General features: G+C 43.7%; 1 long non-coding RNA gene across 1 annotated transcript; it reads right to left on the bottom strand.

The window, feature by feature from the left end:
- Positions 1 to 8,243: 8,243 nt before the first annotated feature.
- On the bottom strand, positions 8,244 to 8,650 carry LOC138928750 (uncharacterized). Its single transcript, XR_011445086.1, has 3 exons — positions 8,546 to 8,650; positions 8,417 to 8,438; positions 8,244 to 8,353 (listed from the first exon to the last, which is right to left on the bottom strand). It is a non-coding gene; the product is annotated as an uncharacterized lncRNA (long non-coding RNA).
- Between the last annotated feature and the right edge of the window lie 15,897 nt (positions 8,651 to 24,547).

Genomic DNA, 24,547 nt, shown 5'->3' on the forward strand with positions numbered 1-24,547 from the left:
ATGAACATACATATGTAGATCACCTTTGGTTCACAAATCGGCGGCATTTAGAAGAGAAAAAATAAATAAAGATCATATTCCATCCACCACAAATATACATATGTACATATTTTCCATCCACTGCATCCACAATAACAAAACAAAAGATAAATAAAGTTAACCCCCTCCTCCAGCTGGCCGATCATACGTGCATATAAATACATACATATATGCACATATTCATGCAAATTTGCCGGACCGGCAATTGAGACTCGGCGGGTATCAGTTTCGCTGCATTCGAACACAAAACCAAGTGAAACAAACAAAATTAAAAAATCTGCGTTTTTAATAGTTGTTTATTTGTTTATTTTGCGTAAATACATATGTATGTAAGTACTGGCCGCCAAGGTTGCGACGCTATTACCATACGCGTCTGTTAATGAGCCGTTCACACTTGGGTGCATTTTTTTTGCATTATTGGTTTTTGAGTTTCAATTCGACTAATTTACAACCTCATTTTTCCAAATAGTGTACACCGTTCCGATGTTTTTTTTTGGTACGCATTATCCAGCGTCCAAGCATATCTTAAAAGGCGATAAGCATACATTTTCGATTTATCCTTTTGTCTTCACTTTCCAACCCCACAGTATTTTTTCGACAAACATTTATTTGTCCCCGAATAATTGATTCTACATATTTTTTCTCTGTTCTCTTTCAAATCGATAAATATAATTTTTTCGATTAACTCTGTTTTCCTGCGCTTATCCAGCGTCCCTGTATTGATTTAAAATCGAGACAACCTTTTCGAGTATTATTTGTTTATTTACGCTTATCCAGCGCCCCTGCACCTCTTTCAAATCGATAAATATAATTTTTTCGATTAACTCTGTTTTCCTACGCGTTATCCAGCGCCCCCATATCTTTTAAACCGAGTACATCCGTGCCAACGCGTTATCCAGCGCCCCCATATCTTTGAATCGAGTTCATCCGTGCCAACGCGTCATCCAGCGTCCCCGTATCAATTGGAAATCGAGAGTATTTTTTCCATTAATTTGTTCTACGCGTTATCCAGCGCCCCCATATCTTTTGAACCGAGTACATTCGTGTCAACGCGCCATCCAGCGCCCCCTTATCCTTCAAATCGATAACCATTTTGAACGCTTTATCCAGCGTCCCTGTATTGATTTAAAATCGATAACCATAAATTTTGAACGCTTCATCCAGCGTCCCCGTACTAATTGAAATCGATAACATTTTTTCGATTGACTGTTTTTTTTTGCGCTTATCCAGCGGCCGCTCTCCGAACCACGTCAAAGTCGATAGACTACCTCACACACTTACATTTTCCGCCTCCTACGAGAGCTTCATATGCCAATTGGTGACGGTGAGGAACCAAAATCCCTTTTGACCGTTTGTAAGGCAAAAGAGTCTCACAGAGTCAGGGCAAAGAGTGAATCTACTGTGCCTTCCAAAAGCGAAAATCCCTCTCGCAGCAAAGGCCCATTGACAACCGCAACTCCACTAGGATCTACGAGCACGTCGCCTGAAGTTCCACGGTCTGCACCATCCACAAAAGCCGCAAAGTCAGTCGTATCTCCCCACTTCACTAGAGCAAGTGGCAGAATGGCTCAAGCTGAGGGAGACAAGGCCTTGAGGAAATTCACGACCATAACCGATAGGGTGAGTCAGTTTGAAGCCAGAATCAATACCAATGCGGACACAAATCCGTCCATCCACACGAGTAGGGTTCGACTCGAGCAGATCAGGGCCCTCTGGGACAAGGTGGAAAAGGAATATGAGACGTGCTCCGAAGTTGTGGCCATTCAAACCTGCAAAGACAAAATAACAGCCATGCAATCCAAGTATGACGACTGTTATACCGTTTACGAGCGGTGCGCAGCAAGCCTCAATGAGATCATTGCAGATTCACGCGCACAACAGTCTGTTCAGTCCTCCAATCTGACGCCGTCTCAGGGCGGATGTCGCTTACCTCCAGTCGAGTGCGAAGTTTTCAATGGTGACTATGTTCAATGGCCCACATTTTGGGACCTTTTCTCCGCCATCTATATACGCAATCCTCGGCTTTCAGAAGTCGAAAAACTGTTCCATCTCAATGCAAAGACGAGCGGCGAGGTCAAATCCATTGTGGCCTTATCTCCGTTGACCAATGATGGTTTTGAGTCAGCGTGGAGAAACTTGCAGAATCGGTTCGAGAACAAGAGGCTGCTGGTCAATAGCCAATTAAAGATCTTGTTTAATTTGCCTTCTGTTGCCCAGGAATGCGGAAAATCCTTGAAGCATTTAGAGAGCACAATCCAAGGTTGTTTAACGGCCCTGCAATTAGCAAGAGTCGAGACCACGAATTGGGATTGCCTGCTTATTTTCCTGTGCTCGTCCAAGTTGCCAAAACTAACTTTGGCTCTTTGGGAACAGTCCCTGCTAAGTAAGTCAGAGATTCCACTCTGGGCTGAATTCCAGGCCTTCTTAAAAGATCGTCATCGAACGCTTGAGGCGATTGAGGAGTTCAAGCCAAACGCGAGCGTTCAATCCAGGGCACTGAGGGCTGACAATAGCTCGCGGTCGATCCAAACCTTCGAAAACAGAGTTACGGTAAACCCGCAATCCTGTAAACTCTGTGCACAAGAGAACCATCCACTCCGTGTATGTCCTCTATTCTTGCGAATGTCAGTCGCAGATCGAGAGAGACATGTGAAACAGCAGAAGTTGTGCTTGAACTGCTTCGCTAGAACGCATCTGCTCCGGGACTGCAACAGCACGCATAATTGCTACACCTGCAGTGGACGTCACAATACTCTCCTGCATCGAAGCGGCCCTCCGCCAGTCCATTCAGTGGTTATGCCTGACCAACAGTCCCATCCATCCACAGCAATCCAGCAACATATACAGTCCACTCCATCGACGGGTCAAGCGAATGTGCAAACGTTTCTTGCCGTTAACACGCAAGGGGTCCTCCTGAGTACGGCAATAATAGAAGTTTGCCATTTGGGCATCAAATACTCAGCACGGGCTCTCATTGACTCAGGTTCCGAGGCAACCTTTATCTCAGAACGGTTGTTCAACCTGATTAAGTTGCCTTATGAGTCCATCCAAGCGCAAGTTTCAGGGGTCAACCTTTCCGTTGCAGCTCAGCCCCGTAAGCGTTGTCAATTCAAACTAGGTTCTCCCGTCAAGCCCCATATCCAAATTGAAACCTGTGCGTATGTGCTACCACAGTTAGCCGGGAATCTCCCATCCTACACTATACCAGAGGATTCATTAAAGGATCTTCCACCTCTGCAACTAGCAGATCCAGATTTCTACCGGAGCTCGCCGATTGACGTGCTTATTGGTGCCGATATCCTGCCATCAATCATTCTCAGAGGCTCCCATTCCAATATTTGTGGAACACTCCTTGGTCAAGAGACCATATTCGGGTGGACTCTTTGCGGTCCTATTGCAACGAGTCCCATAAGCAGAATCTGTTCCTTTTCAGCCCGATTAGCAGTGACCGAGTCCAAACCAGACAGCATCCTCACCAAATTTGGGGAGGTGGAGGATGCTCCAGTGAAGTTAGTAAAGGAATCCACCTCGGTTTGCGAGGAGAACTTTATCCGATCCACCAAAAGAAGTGAGGATGGAAGATATGTTGTTTCGTTGCCCTTTAAAGAGCCGGACAATATTAAGCTGGGACATTCCAGACCCATCGCACTAGCTCAGTACTTCCGAAACGAAATGCGATTGAGTAAAATCCTTCCAGTGAAGGAGCAGTGCGACTCAGTCATTCAAAAGTATTCAGATTTAGGTCATATGCACCAAGTCTCCCCAAACGACTCCAGCAGTTTTCATCACGCTGTCTTTAATCCAGATAGCACCACGACGAAGGTTCGCGTCGTGTGCAACGCTTCCAATCCCTCATCAAACGGGAACAGCCTCAATGATATCCTTCATGCGGGGCCTGTACTACACTCCGATCTGACTAGTCAGATTCTAAAATGGGTTTTTTTAAACTATGTGTTTGGGGCGGACATCACCAAGATGTACCGGCAAATTCGGGTCGATCCTCCTGATCACACGCGCTCACGGAGAATCTTATTCCGCAGGGAATCCTTATTCTGTGACTATGAGCTCGACGCAGTCACCTTCGGCTTAAACCTTCCTGACCATCAGAGTGTTACAGCAGTTGGCTCAGGACATCCGAGGCCAATATCCTTTGGCCAGCGACATCATCTCGAACTCTACGTACATCGACGATGTGCTCGCAGGGGCTCACACTCAGCAGTCTGCGATAACTACCTACACCAAACGAGAGGTCGTATCTCAGATAGCCAAGCTCTTCGACCCGGGCTGGGATCAACCACTCCCCACCGACCTCGTAACCCAGTGGCAAGAGTTCGTAAAAGGGTATCCAATCCTGAGGGAAATTTGTAGTCCGACATGGGTGCGTTTCCATTCTGCAGCCAAATTGCAGTACCAGGACGCGTATGGGGCTGCCATCTTCATCCGAGTCGAAACGACTGATGGCTGTTGTACCCATCGGCTGACATCCAAAGCCAGAGTTGCTCTAGTCAGGTCCATATCCATACCCCGCCTGGAGCGGTTTTCTACCTTCGACAGCCACAACACGGGGCGTCATCCGACGACCAGCTGCGGAAATTATTCGCCTCCCAAAGGACGGCCCCATTGACCATAGTGACTCCTCAATAGATTAGTCCTTCCAATTGACATTTACTAGTCCTAAGTTGTGTCATCCAACGTCGTCGTTCCGTCCACGTGTCTTGTTCATCCTCATCCATAACACTTCATTTTCATATTTATCCATCTCTCTGTTTTAACGTAGATCCGTGTACAATGGCTCCAACGACCCATCGAAATCCTCGTCGCTCATCCGGGAGCAATATATACAGATGTCGAGTCTGCAGGAGAGTCCACGCTCTGAGGGTTTGCTAACGGTTTCTCCAACTGCCGGCTGTGAAGCGGCTCCGCGCGGTACTAATTAACCAGTACTGCGCGAACAGTCTGGAAAGGAGGCTCATCACACGCTGCTGCACCTCCACACTGGGCAGCCTCGCTCTTCGCGGCCCCGACAAAGGCGCAACCCACCCTCGGATTCTCGGCCTCAGCGGCAGCCACAGCAGGCGCCTGTATCCGGACCTCGGCGGCCCGCCACGCCAATGGATATGTCTCCATCCCGCAGCCGGTCGTGCACGCCTATCCTGGCGTGCACGAGGGTTAGCATCCTCTCCGGACGGTGTTCCCTTTCGTAGATCGCAAGTATTCCTCTTGCGAGGGGGGGAGAATGTTCATGCTGAACAAGGGGCAATATCGCCAGGGGAGCATCACTGGGGAAAATGTACCTGTCGCCATATTAGTTGTGCCTCTCTTTTACCACTCTGAAAATAAACTCCAAAGAAGACGGATCGTCCTCCTCATCATCCTCTTAAAACTCTGCCTACTTTTATTGGGAATCTGGAATTGTACTTGCCACGGCCCCCGACAGCTACAAACCTAAAAAAAAACGACACTTTGGTTTGGGCTTCTACAGGTAAATCGCTACCTGCCAGGTGTCCATTTTTTTCACCTTTTTCTGCCTAAAGTAGTCTATATCTTCTGACGCCAATGAAAGCCACTGACTACACTATGACTACAAGTTCCGTGGATCTTTCCTGGATCAGAATTAACTTTCATCGGGCTGCGTCGAGCTGCGTCTGCGGAAATGCAACGCAAAAAACCAAAACAACTCAGGGTAAAATATACCAAAATACCGACACAATTTCATACATTTCAAGAAATATACTAACTGTAGCGCGTGGCGGTTACACTTCGAATTTAAAAAAAAAAAAAAAAAAAAAAAAAAAAAATTTTAGAGCGGAAGGCCTCGGTAGCCATTGCTCATTATCCTTTGTTAACTTTTAGTTTATAACTATTAGTTAGCATTAAATAAATAAATAAATAAAAAAAAATTTTTTTTCAGTTTTCAAATTATTTTTGTTTGAGCACATACATAAAAATAAACATAAAAAATTAAATAAAATTTTTGTTTAAAAATTGTTTTCATTGAAAAAAAATTATTTTTTCACTTTGATACCCTTTAAAAAGGCGTATTTGTGGGCGTGGTACTTTATGCAGTACATATATACATTTTACAACAATTACCTGTCCAATGCCGTTTAAATTATTCGAATACCTTATTTGGTTCAAAAGATATGATTTTTGCAACGCTAAATGAGAAAAGGCGCTACTGTGCGTCGTTACAGCGTTGGAAGTCAGTTGCAAACAAATCTTTCTGGAGGACAAAAGTAAAAAAAAAAAGATTGACTTGATTCGCTAGCTAACAACGCCGATGGGCCATTGCGAATTTTAATGGGGATGCATTATAAAAATTAGATTGAGCATGTTAAAGGCAAACAGCAAAAACATAAGTAAGAAAAAAAAAAAAAAAACATGTTACCTATACTTATTATTTTTACAGGTTGACAGTTACAGTTTCACATTCCTAGCTTTACATTTTTTTTACATTTACCGATCGCTTATTTGGCAGCTATATGATATTGTTGTCCGATTTTCATAATATTTATACCAAAATTCTGAAATTTGCTAACTTCTGACTGAAATTATAATACCCTGCAAGGGTATAAAAACCCAATACCAAAAATCCAATGCATAATTATGCAGGACAAAAGTAAAAAAAAAGGTTTGATTTTGGCTCGCTAGCTAAAAACGCCGACGGGCCATTGCAAATTTTAATGGGGTACATTATAAATATTAGATTGAGCTTGTTAAAGGCATACAAACAGCAACAACTTAAGCAACAAAAAAAAAAAAAAAACACTATCAAACATCCAATGCACCCTTTTTGGTGTCGACGAGTCATTTTGAGTTCAACACGCACTACCAAACATCCTATGCACCCTTCTTGGTGTCGACGAGTCCTTTTGGAGTTCAACAGTATATATAATTTTGGCAGAAAATTCCATAAAAGGTAAGACGTTGATGTGATGGCGTTAGGTACAGAGATGGTGGCAGTAAGCCGATGTAGCTTACCGAAATATCTTGGCCCAAATTAAAAAAAAAAACTCTGCGTGGGCGAACTCTCCGGCTGATGGGGAATGCCTTTTTAAGCTTTGCGAGCCACACATTGACGTTACTCATCAGTAAATGACGTGACATGAAAACGGATGAATTTGCAGTTTCCGTAACACTTGCTAAGAATGCTCATAATGACGATGCCGTCATTGCAACGCTTGACACTTACTTCGAATGTGTATACTATAAGTGAACTCGCAAAGCGAGTTGAAAGCATTTACGTTCAACACCAGGAAGAAGAATTAACTACAAGCACCGCCACGTGACGTAAAAAGCTAGAATGCATTTTTTAATAATAAAGTTATATTTCTGTGGAAAGGTGGGCCATAAGGCGTTTGAATGCAGAGCTAAGTCACAACAAGATCGTCCTCCTCATGCTAAGAACAGTGAGCGTGCTGTAAGATTCGCTCACACTGCTGTAAGATTCGTTTTTTTCCGAGTCAACTCCACGTCCGAGTTTTTCCGACACAACAGCAAATGGGAATTTAAATTCATTTTTGTACATCTGACTATACGGTTTCGCCGAAAATTCTCTTCCTGAAATGTCAAATTGTGCGTTAAAAAAATAAAAAGAAGCATAATATATCGGCCAACGGTGGTGAACTTTCCCGGGTGCGTTCATTTTGCCGAATTTTTCTACCGCTGCCTTGATCGTTTGCTTCGTTTTTTTGGTGACACAAACTTCCCGTCCTCCATACAGTCCAATTATCTAATTTCCACTGTGCCAACACATGCCCTTATACATATGTATTTAGTCGCCCACATTAAAATATACCCAGCAGACAAAAACTTCGTTCAAAATATTACAAACGGAAGTTTTGCGGATCTCAGGGGGACAAAACGTCCGATTTCTGACTCAATAACGATAATAAAGTTAATGACCTGTAATGGGGGTTGGGCCAGCAAAAGATATTATTTTCGGAACCCGAAAAAGTACCGTTAGCGGACCTGTGGCGATACCCGATAAAGTACTGTTTGCGGACCTTTGACGATTTCCGAATAAGTACCGTTTGCGGTCTTTTGACAATACGTTTCAGATTCAATTTTGATATCTATTTCCAATTTTTTTAGAATTTCAGTTTTATTTTAATGTAAATGAAACATACATTTATTTATGTTTATCTATATTTGTTATTTATCTTTATTTAACTTAAAAAGTAAACAATAAACTTAAGACTTGTTTTTTTTTCCTAAAACTAATAATATTTACTACTAATACAAACAGTCCTGTTCATACTGATTTTTGTGTCAAAATCTGCGACCTCTAACGCAAATTTGTTCTTAAAAGCGGCTGTAAAAACATATATTATTATAAGTATATAAGTATTTAAAAATATACGAAAAATATACTTACCTCTGATGGATGGAAATTACGTCTAACCAGCATTGCCGAATAAATTTAAATAAATAAATATATATTTACTCACTATTAGTAAATTAGTAAGGGATTGTACATATTAATCAATTTAAATTTAACACTTACCGTTGAAAACACGTGCAACTTCTAAAAAGAAAAGAAAAGAGACGCGACGGTACAAATTCCTTATTGGTGTTATATTTGCTTTAGTGGAAAAACACACGTCCGGTAGGTTGAGTAAACAAGAAAAGGAATGAAGTTTTTATTCGATACTTCTGGAGACTGCAAACTAAAACTATCGATACATATTATAGGATTAGAGATTACATTGTTCCAATAGTTTTAATACCCTTCCTCAATGTAAGCTTACATATCATAATTTTTTAATACAAACTTAACTTTTTAGTAAGCTCACAATGCTTTTGTTTCTGAAGGTTCTTCGTTAATATGTCTGCAATCATCTGGTTTGTTGATAGATACTTTAACATAATTTGCCCTTCCTTAATTACATCTCTTACAAAGTGGTATCTGATGTCAATGTGTTTCGACCTCGAGTGATGTACAGGATTCTTAGCCAATTGTTGAGCGCTTAAATTGTCGGTATGCATAACTGTTGATGTTTCAGACTCGCCGCAACCGATTTCCAATATAAGTCTTCTTATTGAAATCGCCTCCTTGCATGCGGATGATAACGCCATGTATTCCGCTTCCGTACTACTGAGGGCTACGCTGCGTTGCTTTTCAGATTTCCAGGATATCGGTCCTCTAGCTAGATAGAAAAGGTATCCTGTGTATGACTTCCTATCTGTTTTGTCGCCTCCCCAGTCAGCATCCACATATCCACTTAAAGGCTCATTGCAAATCTTGTAATGCAATTTTAGGTCTTTTGTCGATGCCAAATATCTGAGTATGTGTTTTACTCCTGTCCAATGCTCAGTGTGGGGATTCTTGTTGCGCTGCGCCAGTTTAGATACAGAATGTAGAATGTCTGGCCTTGATGAAAGCGCCAACCACATCAGTTCACCTATGACCGCTTGATAAGCCTTCTCGTTGACAATTTCGCATCCCTCTTTGTCGCATGTGATCTGGAATCCTGCATCCAGTGGAGTTGCAGCTGCTCTACACTCCTTAATGCCGTGCCGCTGAAGTAGATTCTCAATATATTGGCTTTGACTCAGCATTATCTCGCCTAGTTCACCTTCTCGTTGAACTTCCATACCAAGAAACAGGTGCAACTGCCCGTGATCAACGCATTCGAAAGATTGAGCTATTTTGCTTTTGATGCTCATGAGATCACTTTTATCTTGGCAAGCTATGATCAGGTCGTCGACGTATACAAGAATAAGTGCGAGATGCGGTCCACTTCTGTTCATGTATAGACAAGGCTCGTTTTTACATGGATTAAAGCCAATGCTACGCAGAACTCCATCCAATTTAGAGTTCCATTCTCTGCCAGACTGTTTAAGGCCATATATTGCCTTCTTTAGCAAGAGCACGCCGTCCGCATGATCTTTGGCTACAAATCCGCTTGGCTGTTTCATGTAAACAACGTCTGATAAATCGCTATTCAGATAAGCTGTACAGACATCCATCTGGTGCAAATATAATTTTAACTGTGCTGCCAGGGCAAGTATGAAACGAATGCTTTCCATTCGACAGACAGGTGAAAAAGTGTCAAAGTAATTAATTCCATACTGCTGCGAGCAACCCTTGGCTACTAGTCGTGCCTTATATCGCTGTACTTGTCCGTTGGCATCCCTCTTCACAGTGAAAACCCATTTGCAGCCAATAACGCGTTCTGTTTTAGGAAGATCTACTATCTGCCATGTATGGTTGTTCATAAGAGCCTTGTACTCTCGATTCATTGCCTCCAACCATAATTCTGAATCTGGACATCTAATTGCTTCGTCGTAGCTCACCGGAATATACACGTCGCTGTTGATTGCTGCTCCTAAGACATTATATTGCTTCCGTGGGCGTCCAGGTTTGCCCGTGCGGATTAGTTTAGGTCTGCCAGGACCCACTTTGGTTCCATCCTGCGCATTGTCCCTCTCTCCGGTGTTCTCGTCCTCTCCGGTGTTGTCATCTTCTCCGCTGTCCACGTCGTCTGCACTGATGAACTCGTCGCTGCTGTGATCATTTTTTATGCCGACCTTGTCTTGGTCGTATGAGCTTTCATCGTCGGAATTACCGTATCCGTACAAATTGGGGTTGACTTCGCCATCTGAGCTTCCATCGTTGCTGCAGTTGTCCCTCTCATCCTCCAATTGGCCGTCTGAGACACCACCGCCTTGTGGTAGGTCAAACAACACGTATCCGCCATCCTTCGACACGTAATCAGCTCTCTCATCGAAAAGCACATCCCTCTTTTCGATAACTTGTCCAGTGCTAGGGTCGTAGAGCCTGTAGCCCTTGGCTGTTCGAGAATATCCGACCATTCGATATTCTTTTCCTTTTTGTTGGAATTTGCTCCTTGCGTGACCCTTATCCAGTGCAACTGCGAACGAACCAAAAACTTTAAAATGAGATATTGATGGTTTTTTACCGTTCCACGCTTCCATCGGCGTCATATCTCTCAGCGCGTTCGTAGGCGCTCTGTTCCGCAAATACACGGCTGTGTATATAGCTTCTCCCCATAAGGACTCCACTAGGCCAGATTGCGTCAGCAAGCATCGGGCCATCTCGACCAACGTACGGTTAGCTCGCTCAGCTACTCCGTTTTGTTGTGGGGTGTACGGGATTGTCAACTGCCGCCTGATCCCATTCGCCTTCAGGAAATTGTCAAAGGTTGCGTTTACAAATTCCTTTCCGTTGTCGCTGCGTATGCACTTGAGAAGCTTTCCAGTTTGCCTCTCAACGAACTTTGAGAATACTTCGTCTTTGCCTTTCAGAAAGTAAACAAAGATGCGTCGTGACTTGTCATCGATGAACGTGAGAAAGTATCGATTCCCACCAATTGATCTTGTACTAAAAGGTCCGCATACATCGGTATGTACTAGTTCCAAAATCTCACTAGCTCTGCTTTCAGTTTTGTGTGGAAATGGCTGAACATGTATTTTGCTCAACATACAGGTTTTACAGGATGTATTCTTTGGTAGATTGCAACTCTCTATTCCACGAACCATTTTCTTTTTAACGATATCAGCCAGGCTTCGATAATTTATGTGACCGAATCGCATATGCCACAAAATCCCATCGGCACTGGAAGCAGCAAAACACTGATTCGACTTTCCTTCGAATGTATATAGATTTCCAGTTTTGTTTACTTGAAATATGCACTCTCCTTTCTGGATAATCTTTGCATGCCTTTCGTTAAAGTGCACCAAATTGCCTTTCGAATTGTCGTGTTAATTGTCGTGAACTTTCATAGCGAACGGTCGTGTTTTTGTTTTGCGCTCCGAACTTTTGTGTTGTTTTGCATTTAAAACCACCGGGGTCCAGATTTTAACTTGTTAAAATACAATATATAACTTTGCCGTTTTGCTACGCGAGTGCATGTGCATGTGTCTTTAAGTGTTTATTTAATATATACATATATCTCATTTAATCACTTTTAGGTTTTTGCGTTTTCCTGCCTCCTCTTTGTGTAGTCCCGTTTATCTGCGTCTAGCTGCACTTAGGCGGTTCGAAGCTTTCGTTGTGTCTCTGCTCACCCACGCTTACGCTCCCGCTCTCTTGTTTTTTTGTTCTCGTTTCGGCTCTGCTTATCGGTGCACCGTGGTTGTAGGTTGTGTAAAATGGTGTCGAATACTGTTTGTGCTATTAAAGGCTGCCAAAAAGAAGTTTTGGCAGAACAGCCCAGCCTTTTTTGCTGGCTTTGCGATGCGGTCGTACACGCTAAGTGTCTCGACTTAACGGGCCGTATCGCCGACGTAATTTCTGCCAATAAAGGCATACGTTACTGTTGCCATGCCTGCCGGGAGGTTGAGAAGGAAATGTTATCCTTCATGCGGCAGACCAGGGGCGGATTTAATGAACTTAGGGTCAATTTTCGCAAAGCGAACGACCTGTTCACAGCGCTGGACGCTCAATTTAACGGGATGAAGCTGTTAAGTGAGTCGCCAAAGCGCAAAAAATCAGCTTCTGGTCGGCAGCAATTGGGTGAGCCCCAGCAACCTACGATCTGGCATACCCCCTCGGCCCAGCCCCCGGCACCGACACCAACTCCAATGGTGTTGAGATCGGGAACGGCGAAAGATTCGGCAATCGAACGTGCCGGGAATGAAATGGCAGCAGCTCCGCCCGTTTTATTAGTTGAGTCCGCTGCGGAGTCTCAATCACTGACACCGCAGACTTCAAAAAAAATCTCAGCTATCCCACAGGGCAAAAAAAGAGCCGTTCAAATGGCTGAAGTCGGTAATGTTCCTTTACCAAAAACCCTCACCGCTATTCCACCATTAAAAACAATATTTGTTTCTCGGCTTGCCCCTGACCTCGCATCTGAAGATGTACAAGCTCATATACAGAGCAAAATACAAGCCAATAATGTGAAAATAGAAAAATTCAACTTTTCATACCCCAGAGACATCTCATCTTTCAAGATAAGTGTCTCCTTCGATCTTTTTGACACAATTTGTTCGGGTGACTTCTGGCCTGAGCACGCTGTAGTCAAGGAGTACGAGGTAAAAATAAAGAAAAAACGGCCTTCACGGCCGGCACAAACCACAGCGACCGCGGGCGTCACGGCAGTGCCAAAAAACTAAATACCTCCCTCCTACTTTCCTATCAGAATACTAGAGGCTTACGCAGCAAGCTCTCTAAATTGTATTCTGATAGTCTTTCGTTTGCATCCCAGGTGATTGTGTTTACCGAAACCTGGTTAAAGCCGGAGATTTTCAGCTCCGAAATTTTCCCAGGTAAGTACACAACTTATAGAGTAGACCGTCTTTCCCAGCGAGGAGGTGGAGTTTTGATCGCCGTTGACTCCACCCTTAGTTCCGAACTGGTTCAAATAGATGATCTCACAGGTATTGAATTTATCTGTGTAAAACTATCATTTCCAGGTAGTTTTATCTATATAACCTGTTCTTACGTTCCTCCATCTGCTGAAGAGCCCATTTATTGGAAACACCTTTCGGCAATTCAGGCTGTTGCCAACAGGCTTTCAGATAGAGACCAACTAATAACTCTAGGAGACTTCAATATACCTGGAGCTCGTTGGTCATCAGATGGTACGTCAAATGTCCTCCAAACTGCGGTACAGCATGACCTCATAGATGGTTTGCTTGACATTTCGTTGTCCCAAGTTAACCATGTCGTAAATTCTTTAAATCGCCTACTAGATCTGTGTTTCGTCTCTGATCCTGTAGGTGTAAACTTAACAAGAGTCGATCCATTGACGCTTCCCGAAGACCCTTACCATCCTACTTTCGAAGTGACCATCGATTTGGGGACTGTCGTAAAGACTAAACCTGATTTGAGTTGCTCAGCAACTAAAGTTCGCTGCTTCCGTAAAGCAAATTTTCAAAGGCTAGATATCTTGATTTCCCAATTTAATTGGTCTGAACTTTACAGATGTACTGACATGGCGTCCGCCGTGGATATTTTTTACAGTGCCATGAATTCGTTCTTTGCATTGTGTGTTCCTTTAGCCTATCCGTCGGTTTCTAGTAAACCACCTTGGTTCACCAAAGAGCTGGCACGCCTAAAAAACGTTAAGTCTAGGCTTTATAATCGCTATAAACGCACCGGATCTCCCACTGTTCATTCAAGATATCTTAGTGCTCGGTCGAATTTCACCGTGCTAAATGCGCAATGTTATAAAAGTTATTTAACTCGCTGTAGGGTTCAGTTCACGCAGGACCCGAAACAGTTTTATAACATTGTTAACACTAAGCGAAAACCCAATTTACATCCTTCATCGCTTTCGTTCAGAAACGCTACAGCAAACTCTGATCAGGCCATCGCCGATCTCTTTGCCGAGTTTTTCAAAACTACGTATTGTTCCTCGAATAGCTCAGATCAGACTTACTCTTTTGATTTGCCCAAGTCGAACCTAATTTTCAGCCCCATTTCAACCGAAAGCTCCCTTAGTTCGGATCTTCATCGTGTAAAACCAGTTTTCTCACCGGGTCCCGATGGAATACCAGGCTGCGTGCTCAAGTATTGTGCCGGAGCTCTGTGCAATCCCCTTTTGAAATTGTTTACCTTATCTTTAGAAACCTCAGAATTTCCCCTTATTTGGAAGGAATCATTTATCATTCCTCTCCACAAAAAAGGTAGCAAATCGGACGCCAGCAACTATAGAGGAATCTCTAAGTTGTCGGCAATTCCAAAACTTTTCGAGAATGTAATTACTCCCCACTTGCAGCATTTATGCAGATCCGTAATTTCACCATGTCAGCATGGTTTCATGAGGCGAAGATCGACCACTACAAATCTTCTGGAACTCACCTCTTTCGTTATTAGAGGTTTCCAACGTAACTTTCAAACCGACGTGATTTACACAGACTTAAGTAAAGCCTTTGACTCGGTTAATCACTCTCTTCTTGTAAGGAAGCTTGACTTAATCGGGTTTCCTGTCGATCTACTTAAATGGATTTTGAGCTATTTGAGTGACAGAACTCAAAAGGTTCTGTTTAAAAATGCTCTATCCAAATTCCTCAGAGTCACTTCTGGCGTCCCGCAGGGTAGCCACCTCGGCCCGCTGCTATTTACATTGTTTATCAATGACCTCCCGCTGGTTCTAACGAATTCTAGAGTACTTATGTACGCTGATGACGTTAAGCTATGCTTGCAGTATAAGGACAGCTCTTGCCAGTCAGACCTGCAATCGGATCTTAATAACTTTCAAGCATGGTGTCGTGCTAATTTATTACATCTCAACAGCTCTTAATGCAAGCTGATGACATTTTCACGTGTCACTCCCCAGTTTGCCACTTATATGCTAAATGATTGTGCTCTTGAAAGAATATCTCTTGTTGATGATTTAGGCGTTCGCTTAGACCCTAAACTTTCGTTCTCTGAACATATTTCGTGCACGGTTAATAAGGCCAGAGGCATGCTAGGTTTTATTAAGAGGTGGTCGAAGGAATTCGATTCCCCTTATATAACGAAGACCCTTTTTACTTCATTAGTTCGCCCTATATTGGAGTATGGTTCATGCGTCTGGAGTCCTCAATTCGGAATCCATATTAACCGTATTGAATCTGTACAAAAGAACTTTTTACTTTTCGCCCTCCGTGGCCTACCTTGGGATGCTGATGAGAGGCTACCGTCCTATACAAGTAGACTCCTATTAATTAACTTACCCTCCCTAGCTAACCGTAGAACAATGCTTGGTGTCGTATTCCTTCATAACCTTATAAATGGTGTGGTTGAGAGCCCCTTTCTTTTAGGGCAGCTTAACTTCCACGTTCCCCGACTAACATCTAGAACCCTTATCCCTTTAGTAGTAAATCACTGTAGGCGGGAGTTTGAAGTACATGAACCCTTTAGGGTTTTATGTACGGATTACAACCGCCTCTCTGATATTATAATTCGTAGCGATAACCCTTCTATATTAAAAACCTTAATACTTGTTGAGTTAGCTCGTAGTGTAGCACCGTAGTCTAATTTTGCATGCGTTTCTTTTTATTTTACCTATTTATTTATTCTTGCATGACTTGTAGTAGTTATCTCGTAGAGTAGCACTTATTTTGCATGCGTTTTTCTTTTTATTTTATTTTTTTTTTTATTTTTTATATTTTGTTTATTTATTAAATTATGGTTATGGTTATATATTTTTATTATTAGATCATTATTTTGCATGTGTTTTTATTTATTTATATATTTATAGTTTATTATATTATCTCCTAATGTTTCCTCGTACATTTCGTCTGTCCTTCTAACGCGTCTATCTAGTTCGCGATTCGTGCCGTACGTCACACGGCTGCGCCCCTCGGTCGGTTGGGCGGGAGGTGGAAGCGGGACCCCGCGCGAAAAAAAAAAAAAAAAAAAAAAAAAAAAGAAACGGTTTGACTTACGGACATGAAGTTTCCCTTCATCGTGGGAACAAATAGTACGTCGCTCAGCACAAGGGTGTATCGATCTGTGATTAGCTTGACCACTCCTTTTCCCTCCGCCTGCAGAAATCCGTCTCCTGCCAATCCAATTGACTCGGTGTGCTTCTCCAGTGTTGAAAACATATTTTCATCACAGCACATGTGGCTTGCAGCTCCGCTATCCAAGCACCATTTTGTGCGTCCAAAACCGTCTGCGTCTAGGGCTCCCAATAAGCTGCACTGCTTTTGAACAATTGGAGTCTGCTTATTCTTCTGAGATCCATCTGACCGACATTCGGCCTTAACATGTCCACGCTTGCCACAGTTATAACATATGACATATGAAATTTGCTTTGTGTTGCTTGCCACAAAAGCCTGTGCGCGCATGTCGCTCGATCCAGATTGAGATCTTCTCTCTCCCTCTTCTTTGACCTTGATTCGCAGTACCTCGAACTCCGGCAGTGTGTCGCGCGTCTCGATGGCAACCACGAAATTCTCGTACTCCTTGGGTAGACTCGATAGAAGGATTATAGCTCGAAGCTCCTCGCCTATGTCAATTCCCACCGACGATAGCTGATCCAACACTTCGCTGAACGCATTTAGGTGACTGGAAACATTTTGGCCGTCCTCCATTTTTAAACTCAGCAACGTCTTGTAGAGCGATACTTTCCTGACTGGCCCACTCGGTCGATGTGTCTCCTTCAACTTTGTCCAAGCCTCAAACGATGTCTCACACGTTTTTATGTAACTCAGCTGCGAAGTTTTAACGCTGAGGGTAATCATGGCAAGAGCCTTACTGTCTCGGCTTGCCCAATTCGAGTTTTCGCCAGCATCTTCCTGCTTTAACTCGCCTGAAGCCACGTCCCATAGCTCCGCGTGTACCAGTACGCTCCGCATCTGTATATGCCAAGAATCATAATTCTTTTCTTCCAGTTTGTCAATCTGGTATAGCGCACTCATGCTGAAACTTTTGTATGTAGCGATCCGATTCCAATTACACTGCTTGCACTCGTAATGCAAGAGCCTATTTCGCAACTTCTCGAAATTACTTTACTCAAAAACGCGTGGCCCATACATGTGTATGTGTGTGTGACCTGGGCCCATAACCTATTGGTGTTATATTTGCTTTAGTGGAAAAACACACGTCCGGTAGGTTGAGTAAACAAGAAAAGGAATGAAGTTTTTATTCGATACTTCTGGAGACTGCAAACTAAAACTATCGATACATATTATAGGATTAGAGATTACATTGTTCCAATAGTTTTAATATTCCTCAAACCAACAGAGTTGAGCAACAACAATGACAACGAGGCGACGAAGAGATGATGCAAGACTAACTTCTCTCCCTCCTTTTAGTATTTGCCTCTCGCTCATTTTTTTTTATGCTTTGCTTTTATTTATTGAATCTTCTCAATTATGAGACTAACAATAAGTGTATAAAATCTTACAATACTACCTAACTAGCAGTCATGTAGACTGGTACAGAGTAAATGGCCCTGAATAATTATGGCTGGGTTGGAAGGTCGTTGCGTAGTAGACGGCTTCTTCTGGAAACCCGTATCAAGTCCCTTGCTTTTTTTTTTGTTTTTCTATTTCGTTCTTAACTGCAGGAATGCCGAGATCCCTGTGCATGTTTTCATTGCGAATATACCATAGTGCTCCAGTGATAGTTTTTAGGATTTTGGATTGGGCGCGCTGTATGATGTCTAGGTTGGTGCTGCACGTGTTCCCCCAAATCTGGGAGCTATACGTCCATATTGGCTTTAGTGTGGAGTTGTAGAGCAGGACCTTGTAGTCCAGACACAGGGGCGATCGGGAGTTTATGAGCCAGTTGAGGCTGTTGGCCTTTAGTTTTAGATGAAGTTTCTTGCATTCAATATGTCTTCGCCATGTTAGGCGTCTGTCCAGGTGGACGCCCAGGTACGTTACCACGTTGACTTCGGGGATCAGCGTGCTGTTCAGGTAGAGCGGAGGGCATGTTTGTCTGTTGAGAGTGAACGTTATGTACTTACACTTTTGTTCATTTATTTTAATACGCCAGTCAGATAGCCACTTCTCGACTACCTTGAGGTGGTTGGCGAGCTGGGTTGTTGCACGGACTGGGCATCTGGAACGGCTGAGGATCGCAGTGTCGTCAGCGAAAGTGGATAATGTTAGCTGGTCGCTTGTGGGGATATTCGCTGTGTATAGGACAAATAGGGTAGGCCCAAGTGCGCTTCCTTGTGGGACTCCAGCTTCGATTGAATAGGTGCCGGATGTTGTTGCATTGCACCTCACTGCGAAGACTCTGTTGTAGAGATACGACTCAAGTAATTTGTGTGTGTATACCGGCAAAAGTGTTTTTATTTTGTGCATGAGGCCGTTGAGCCAGACGCGGTCGAATGCTTGAGAAACGTCGAGAAATATTGCGCTGCAATATTCTCGATGCTCGAAGGCTGTGCGAATTTCTGATGTTATTCTGTTAACTTGCTCGATAGTTCCATGTTTTTCTCTGAAGCCAAATTGATGAGCTGGGATGATGTTGTGAGCTCCCAGATAAGGAATTATGCGCTTTAGTAGGCATTTTTCAAATAACTTGGACAAGCATGATAGTAGACTTATTGGTCGGTAAGATGACGGAATCGTGTGGTCTTTTCCGGGCTTCGGTATCATTATAATTATAGATTTTTTCCATTTTGTTGGGTAATGGCCGAGACTTATGATCCCATTGAAGATTTTACAGATGACCTCAATAGCACAATTCGGAAGTTCAATTATCATTTTTTGAGTTATTAGGTCATCGCCGGGAGCCTTTTTCGGCTTCAGTTCCCTGATGACCTTCGTTATCTCGTTCGGACGAAATGATGCTGGAGTAGATTCCGTTTCAGTGTGGATTTGCGGTAGTTCAAATGGATTTGCAGCAGGGTTCGGCTGGAAAACGCCCTGGAGATGTGAGGCAAAAGTTTCGGCTCTGTCTTTGTTGCTGCGGGCCCAGCAACCAGATGACTTTCTTATCGGGGTGATGGTTTCAGCCGGTGAGCTTAAAGTTGGGTGAGCTCTCCATAAGGGATGCTTTGTGCTGGTTGGCGAGAGTTTTTCAATATATCTTAATTGTGCTTTTTCGGCATCTTGCTTCAGGGCCCGGCTTAGTTTCCGTGTGGCTTCATTTAGACGTTGCTTTGAGCATGGCGATCTATTGGTTTGCCACGCCCGTCGCAGACGCCTCTTTTCTTGGATAAGCTGTTCAATTTGCTGGTTCGTTTTGAATTTGATTTTTTGCACATCCGTCTGTTGTGGTGTGATTCTGGCTGCAGTCACAAGTACCTTTTCCAGTGCGGAGGTGGAGGAGTCGATGTCGGTTTCAGTATTGAGCTGGGGGGCTAGCTCAATGTGGGAACTCACATACTTTTTGTATTTCATCCAATTGGTTCTGTGCGACGTCAGCCTGTAGGGGCGATCCGTATTTTCTGGGCTTTGAAGGAGGGTTATCAACAGCGGCGAGTGATCTGAAGAAAGGTCTGGAAGGGCCTTGGCGTTTATTAAATTGCGTGGGATGTTTTTAGTAGTCACCGCGAAGTCAATTAGATCGGGTATCTTTCTGGGGTCTGCGGGCCTATATGTGGGGCTACCAGGAGAAACGTAGTCCAGCTTATTTCTCACATTGATGAGAGCGTTATACAGTTGTCTTCCCTTGGGGGTCATGAGGCGCGATCCCCAATGCGTATGCTTGGCGTTGTAATCTCCTGCAGCTATAAATCGATCTCCAAGAGAGTTGTAAAAATCCATGAATTGACCTTCAGAGATTGTAAAGCGAGGTGGGCAGTAGACAGCAGCAATGCAAAGGTTGCCGTTACCTGACTGCACTTTTATGGACGTAGCTTGCAAGAAATTTGTTGCAAACCTTTGGTGAAAATTGTGTTTGATGCGTTCTCTGATGAGGATGCCGGTCCCGCCGTGGGCTTTACCATCTGGGTGATCTGTGCGGTGGAAGATATAACCTCTTATATGAATGTTGTATCTGCTTGTGAAGTGCGTTTCAACCAGTAGCATGGCGTCGATATGATTTTCATTTAGGAATTGTGTTAGTTCAAGTTTATGCCGTGAGACGCCGTTGGCAGTCCACGTGGATATACGTAGATTAGACATTGATTATTTCGACTGTTGTGCTACAAGCAACTGTATCACCATATTCTGATTCTGGACAAGCGTTTGCATGGTCGTTTTCATAAACGACATGAGTTCCATCATACTTTATTGCATCGTCACCGTCATGGATTCCAGGTTGTTTTGTGGCTGCCCTGGGGCCTGCTGAGCATTTACTGAGTTTGATGGGAGTGGATTTTGCATACCTGTCCGTAGAGCTTCGGCATAGGAGATGCCAGTGGGGGCATTTAGCGGACCAAAAGAAGATCTGGCTGCTTTGGCAAAAAATACATCTGAAGTAGTTTTTGAATTATAATACACATTTTGTGTATTTCGTTGGCGTGTAGCTGTCGCTCGTCGCATGCGACTCTTCAGCTCCTTGTAGACCACGCAGCATCTGTAGTTAGCTGTATGGCTTCCTCCACAGTTTCCACATTTGTTCGTATTGGGGTCTTCTTTGTTCGCAGGGTAGTGTGCGGAATTTTGAAAGTCTCCACAGACGACGCAGACTGACCGAAGGGTGCAGTATGTCCTTGTATGTCCATACACCTTACAATTTGTGCATTGCACAGGACCGTTGCGATTGTGCGGTTCTTCCACGGTGATTCTTCGATGCAATAGGAACTGCAACTTGTAGATCGGGTGAACTTCATTCTTCTTCAGGGTTTTACTTTCTGGATCCAGTTCGACTTTGAAAAGTGGTTGCGGCTTTTTGTTTTTATTTATAATGTTGCTGACATTCTTGGCAAGGAAACCCTTGCCTTTCAGGGCTTCCACTATCTCAGAGGGGGCGACGTTTGGTTCAATTCCTTTTAACACGACTTGCAGTCCCTTGTTGCTTTTTAGTTGGTAGGTGTAAAAATTCTTTTTGGATTCTTCCAGGTATTTAGACACAGCCCGGAAGTGTTCTTCGCAAATGTTCCCTTTAATAAGCGGAACAATATGGAAGTTTCCGCCCCCGACCAGCGCAACAATTTTGTTTGAGCTATTCTCCCTAATATAAATGGGTGGGGGCTTTGGCTGTTTTTGAGTCTCCTGCTTCGGCTCTGCTTAGTTATTCTCATGAGCTGCTGGCGGAGAAAATCTGTTGGAGTTGTTTGGGTGGTAGCTTTTGGTGACACGGTTGATCTTAGGTTTGTTACCAACCGTGTTATGTGGGCTAAGCTTACGCTTAATTTGGATGTAGCGATGCATGCCAGTCTGTATGGCCGGAACCGCTTGTTGCTTATCGGAGTTCACGGTTTTTGTTACCATTGAATTTGGCGCTGCGGCCGTTGGCACCGTTGGTTGGTCGTTGGTTTAGTTGTTGCTGTTGCTTTTGCTGCGTTTGCAGAAATTGCAGTTCTGCTTGTTGTTGGTGCGTCTTCCATCGAAGCCGGTGGTGGTGGAGTTTGGCATTGGGAGCTCCAAGATGTAGGAGCTGGAGTGAGTAGGGCGGGTGAGCAAGAGCGCGCTCTCGTGCCGTCGGCGGTCAGTAGAGCCGGGTTGGGCTTGGTAGACGTTTTTTCTGCTTCGATATCGCGAGTTGAGAAATAAGAGAAACAACCGTTTCTTTGGTTTACAGAGCTTCTACGCTCATTCTTTTGATCGCCGCTCATTATTTTGAGCTTGTTACGCGTGGCACTATATAAATGAACTTTGCAGCTCAAAAACTCGTCTCACGCACTAGTGTCCATATTGTCATACGTACTGTAGGGCTTGGCCTAACTATCAGTACGTAGTTTAGAGTTCCGAATTTATTTATTTTTATTTATTTTTCACTATGAAAAAACACTTCGAGAATAAACCCCGCGTAGCGGTCGTCCGTAAGCACGTCCGCACTCGATGAAGGTCATTGGCAGCGAAATAACAAGAAAAAGGCACGCGACAAAAGAAGGACGGAGAAGAATCGTTCACCGATTTATAGAAGCTTTGCTGGCGACAAGATTTTTAACGCGAGCGGTGCGTTTAGTGTCCGTTAACGGGATATTTTGCGGCATTTACACGGGTCCCAGTGTTCGCTCGTTTCAGTAACCGTTTTCGGGCCAGGTATCGACAATTAGGCAAACCTATTGCGGTATGTCCGATATTTGGCCGCCGTAAAGAATACGTTTTCGGCATATTCCCGAGGAACGCCACAATTATGCTTTTCGTCCTACAACAAGAAAGGAACTTCGGCACGCCGAAGTTTTTATACCCTAGCAGTTTGCTGTTGGATCACTAACAATTTATCGATTTTAGTCAAATTAATAGATGAGAGATTTATTTATGCAGACGTAAAACTGCATTGGATTAGCCTGAAACTCAATTTGGCTCCGGTTTAAGTGATTTCTGTAACATTCAGAATTGTGTGACTTGGAGACCAGTTTTACTATACTTTACTATAACTTCTTAAACAGTCTGGATTTCACATTTTTTAGATAAGAAATACGACGACAAAACCAAGGGGCCTTCTAAGAAACATCTGTTGAGGGAAATGAAGGGACATGTATGTAAGATGGACGAGCCCTCAAATGTAAGATGGGTATTTCCCTCTTGTGTTACGTTTATTATAATAATTTTTCGGATATTATATGTTTCTAAATATGTGCAAGTCTTCTTTCCTATTATCTGCTTCTTCCGTTTTCTTTTCAACTTTTGTTACTTTCTCTGCTTCTATATCTGCTTAATTTCAACTGTAACTGCTGAACTCCCAAAACGCAATGAATAATTCTCTCTCTGTTCCTGCTTAGCTGCTGTCAGTTCCAAGCTCTCGGCCTGCTTCGATCCCTTTCCATTTTACATTCGGCCATTCCTGACTACTCATCTGTCCCAGATGACCAATCATCCTCGTTGTCCTGGACATATCGCCACAGCTTCATGTAGTCACAACTGGTTGAAGTGTTAATTGGTCCTTCGAAATCTGCTGCCTTCCGAACTTCGTACCTCCCATTCCTCTTCACTTTTGCAACCGCGTACGGTCCCATGTACTCTCCAGCCAACTTCTTTCCAGCTACAAACTGTGTCCGGCGTATAGCGACTAAGTCTCCAACTTTATGATCGACTTCCGGTTTTCGCTTTCGGTCAAAGTTCCTCCTATACAATTCCTGTGCTCGTTGAATCTCTCTCTTTGTATCTTTTCTTCGACTTTCCTGCTTCTTTTTCAAAATTCTGCGGTCCTCTATGGCCGACTTTTGGGACTCGCTCATCTTCATGAAGGCCAACTCCTGACAGCGGGCGAAGATCTCATCGTGGGTCGACTTCTTCTGCAGCAGCTGGCACTCCTTCTTAGCTAGTGACTTCTCCTTCTTAGTGTCATCAATCTGGGCTTTGCGCAACTCACGCAGCTTGTGGTTGCTGGCCAGATCTGATTTTAGGCTTGCTCTTCGCGGCGTCAGCTTCTTGGTCACTCCCTCATAGCCAAGGATTCTTATATATCCATCTGTTGGCGGCTTCTTCAGCACCTTCTTCCCCATCTTGACTGGGACTTCTGCGACTGTATTCACGGCCTTGTAGTTCTTGATCAGCTGCAACACTTCTTTATCATACTGCTTTGGCTTCTCACAAGCCTTCTCCTCCAGCTGGGAAGAAAACTTGTATCCGTCGGCCGACAGCGAAAAGTTAAACTTTGAGACGAAATCGAAACCCAGCAGCGCATCATACTCAATGTCCGCATCCTCCACTACAACAAAGTTGTGTGCCGTCAACTCCTGATCTACTGCAACCTCAGCCAAAAAGTAGCCAACTGGGCACGTCATCCTCTTTCCAAGCCCACGCAGCTTCGAGGCACATCTTCTCAAGATGACATTCGGTATTTTTTCAAAGACATACTTGCGCAAAATAGATACGTCGGCTCCCGTATCTACCAGACACTCCACTTCCACGTCGTTGATGGTCACCTTTTTCATGCGATTTGCACTGCGTACAACTTGAACATCTGCAGTTGATTCAGGGCAATCCCTTGACATGTGGCCCTCCTCGTTACATCTGAAGCATTTTACGGCAGCCCTGCAATCTTTGCGAAGATGATCTGCAGATCCACAATTGAAGCAGTGATTCTTTCTGT

Source organism: Drosophila kikkawai, chromosome 3R (genome assembly GCF_030179895.1).
Source record: "Drosophila kikkawai strain 14028-0561.14 chromosome 3R, DkikHiC1v2, whole genome shotgun sequence".
Taxonomy (NCBI): Eukaryota; Metazoa; Arthropoda; class Insecta; order Diptera; family Drosophilidae; genus Drosophila; species Drosophila kikkawai.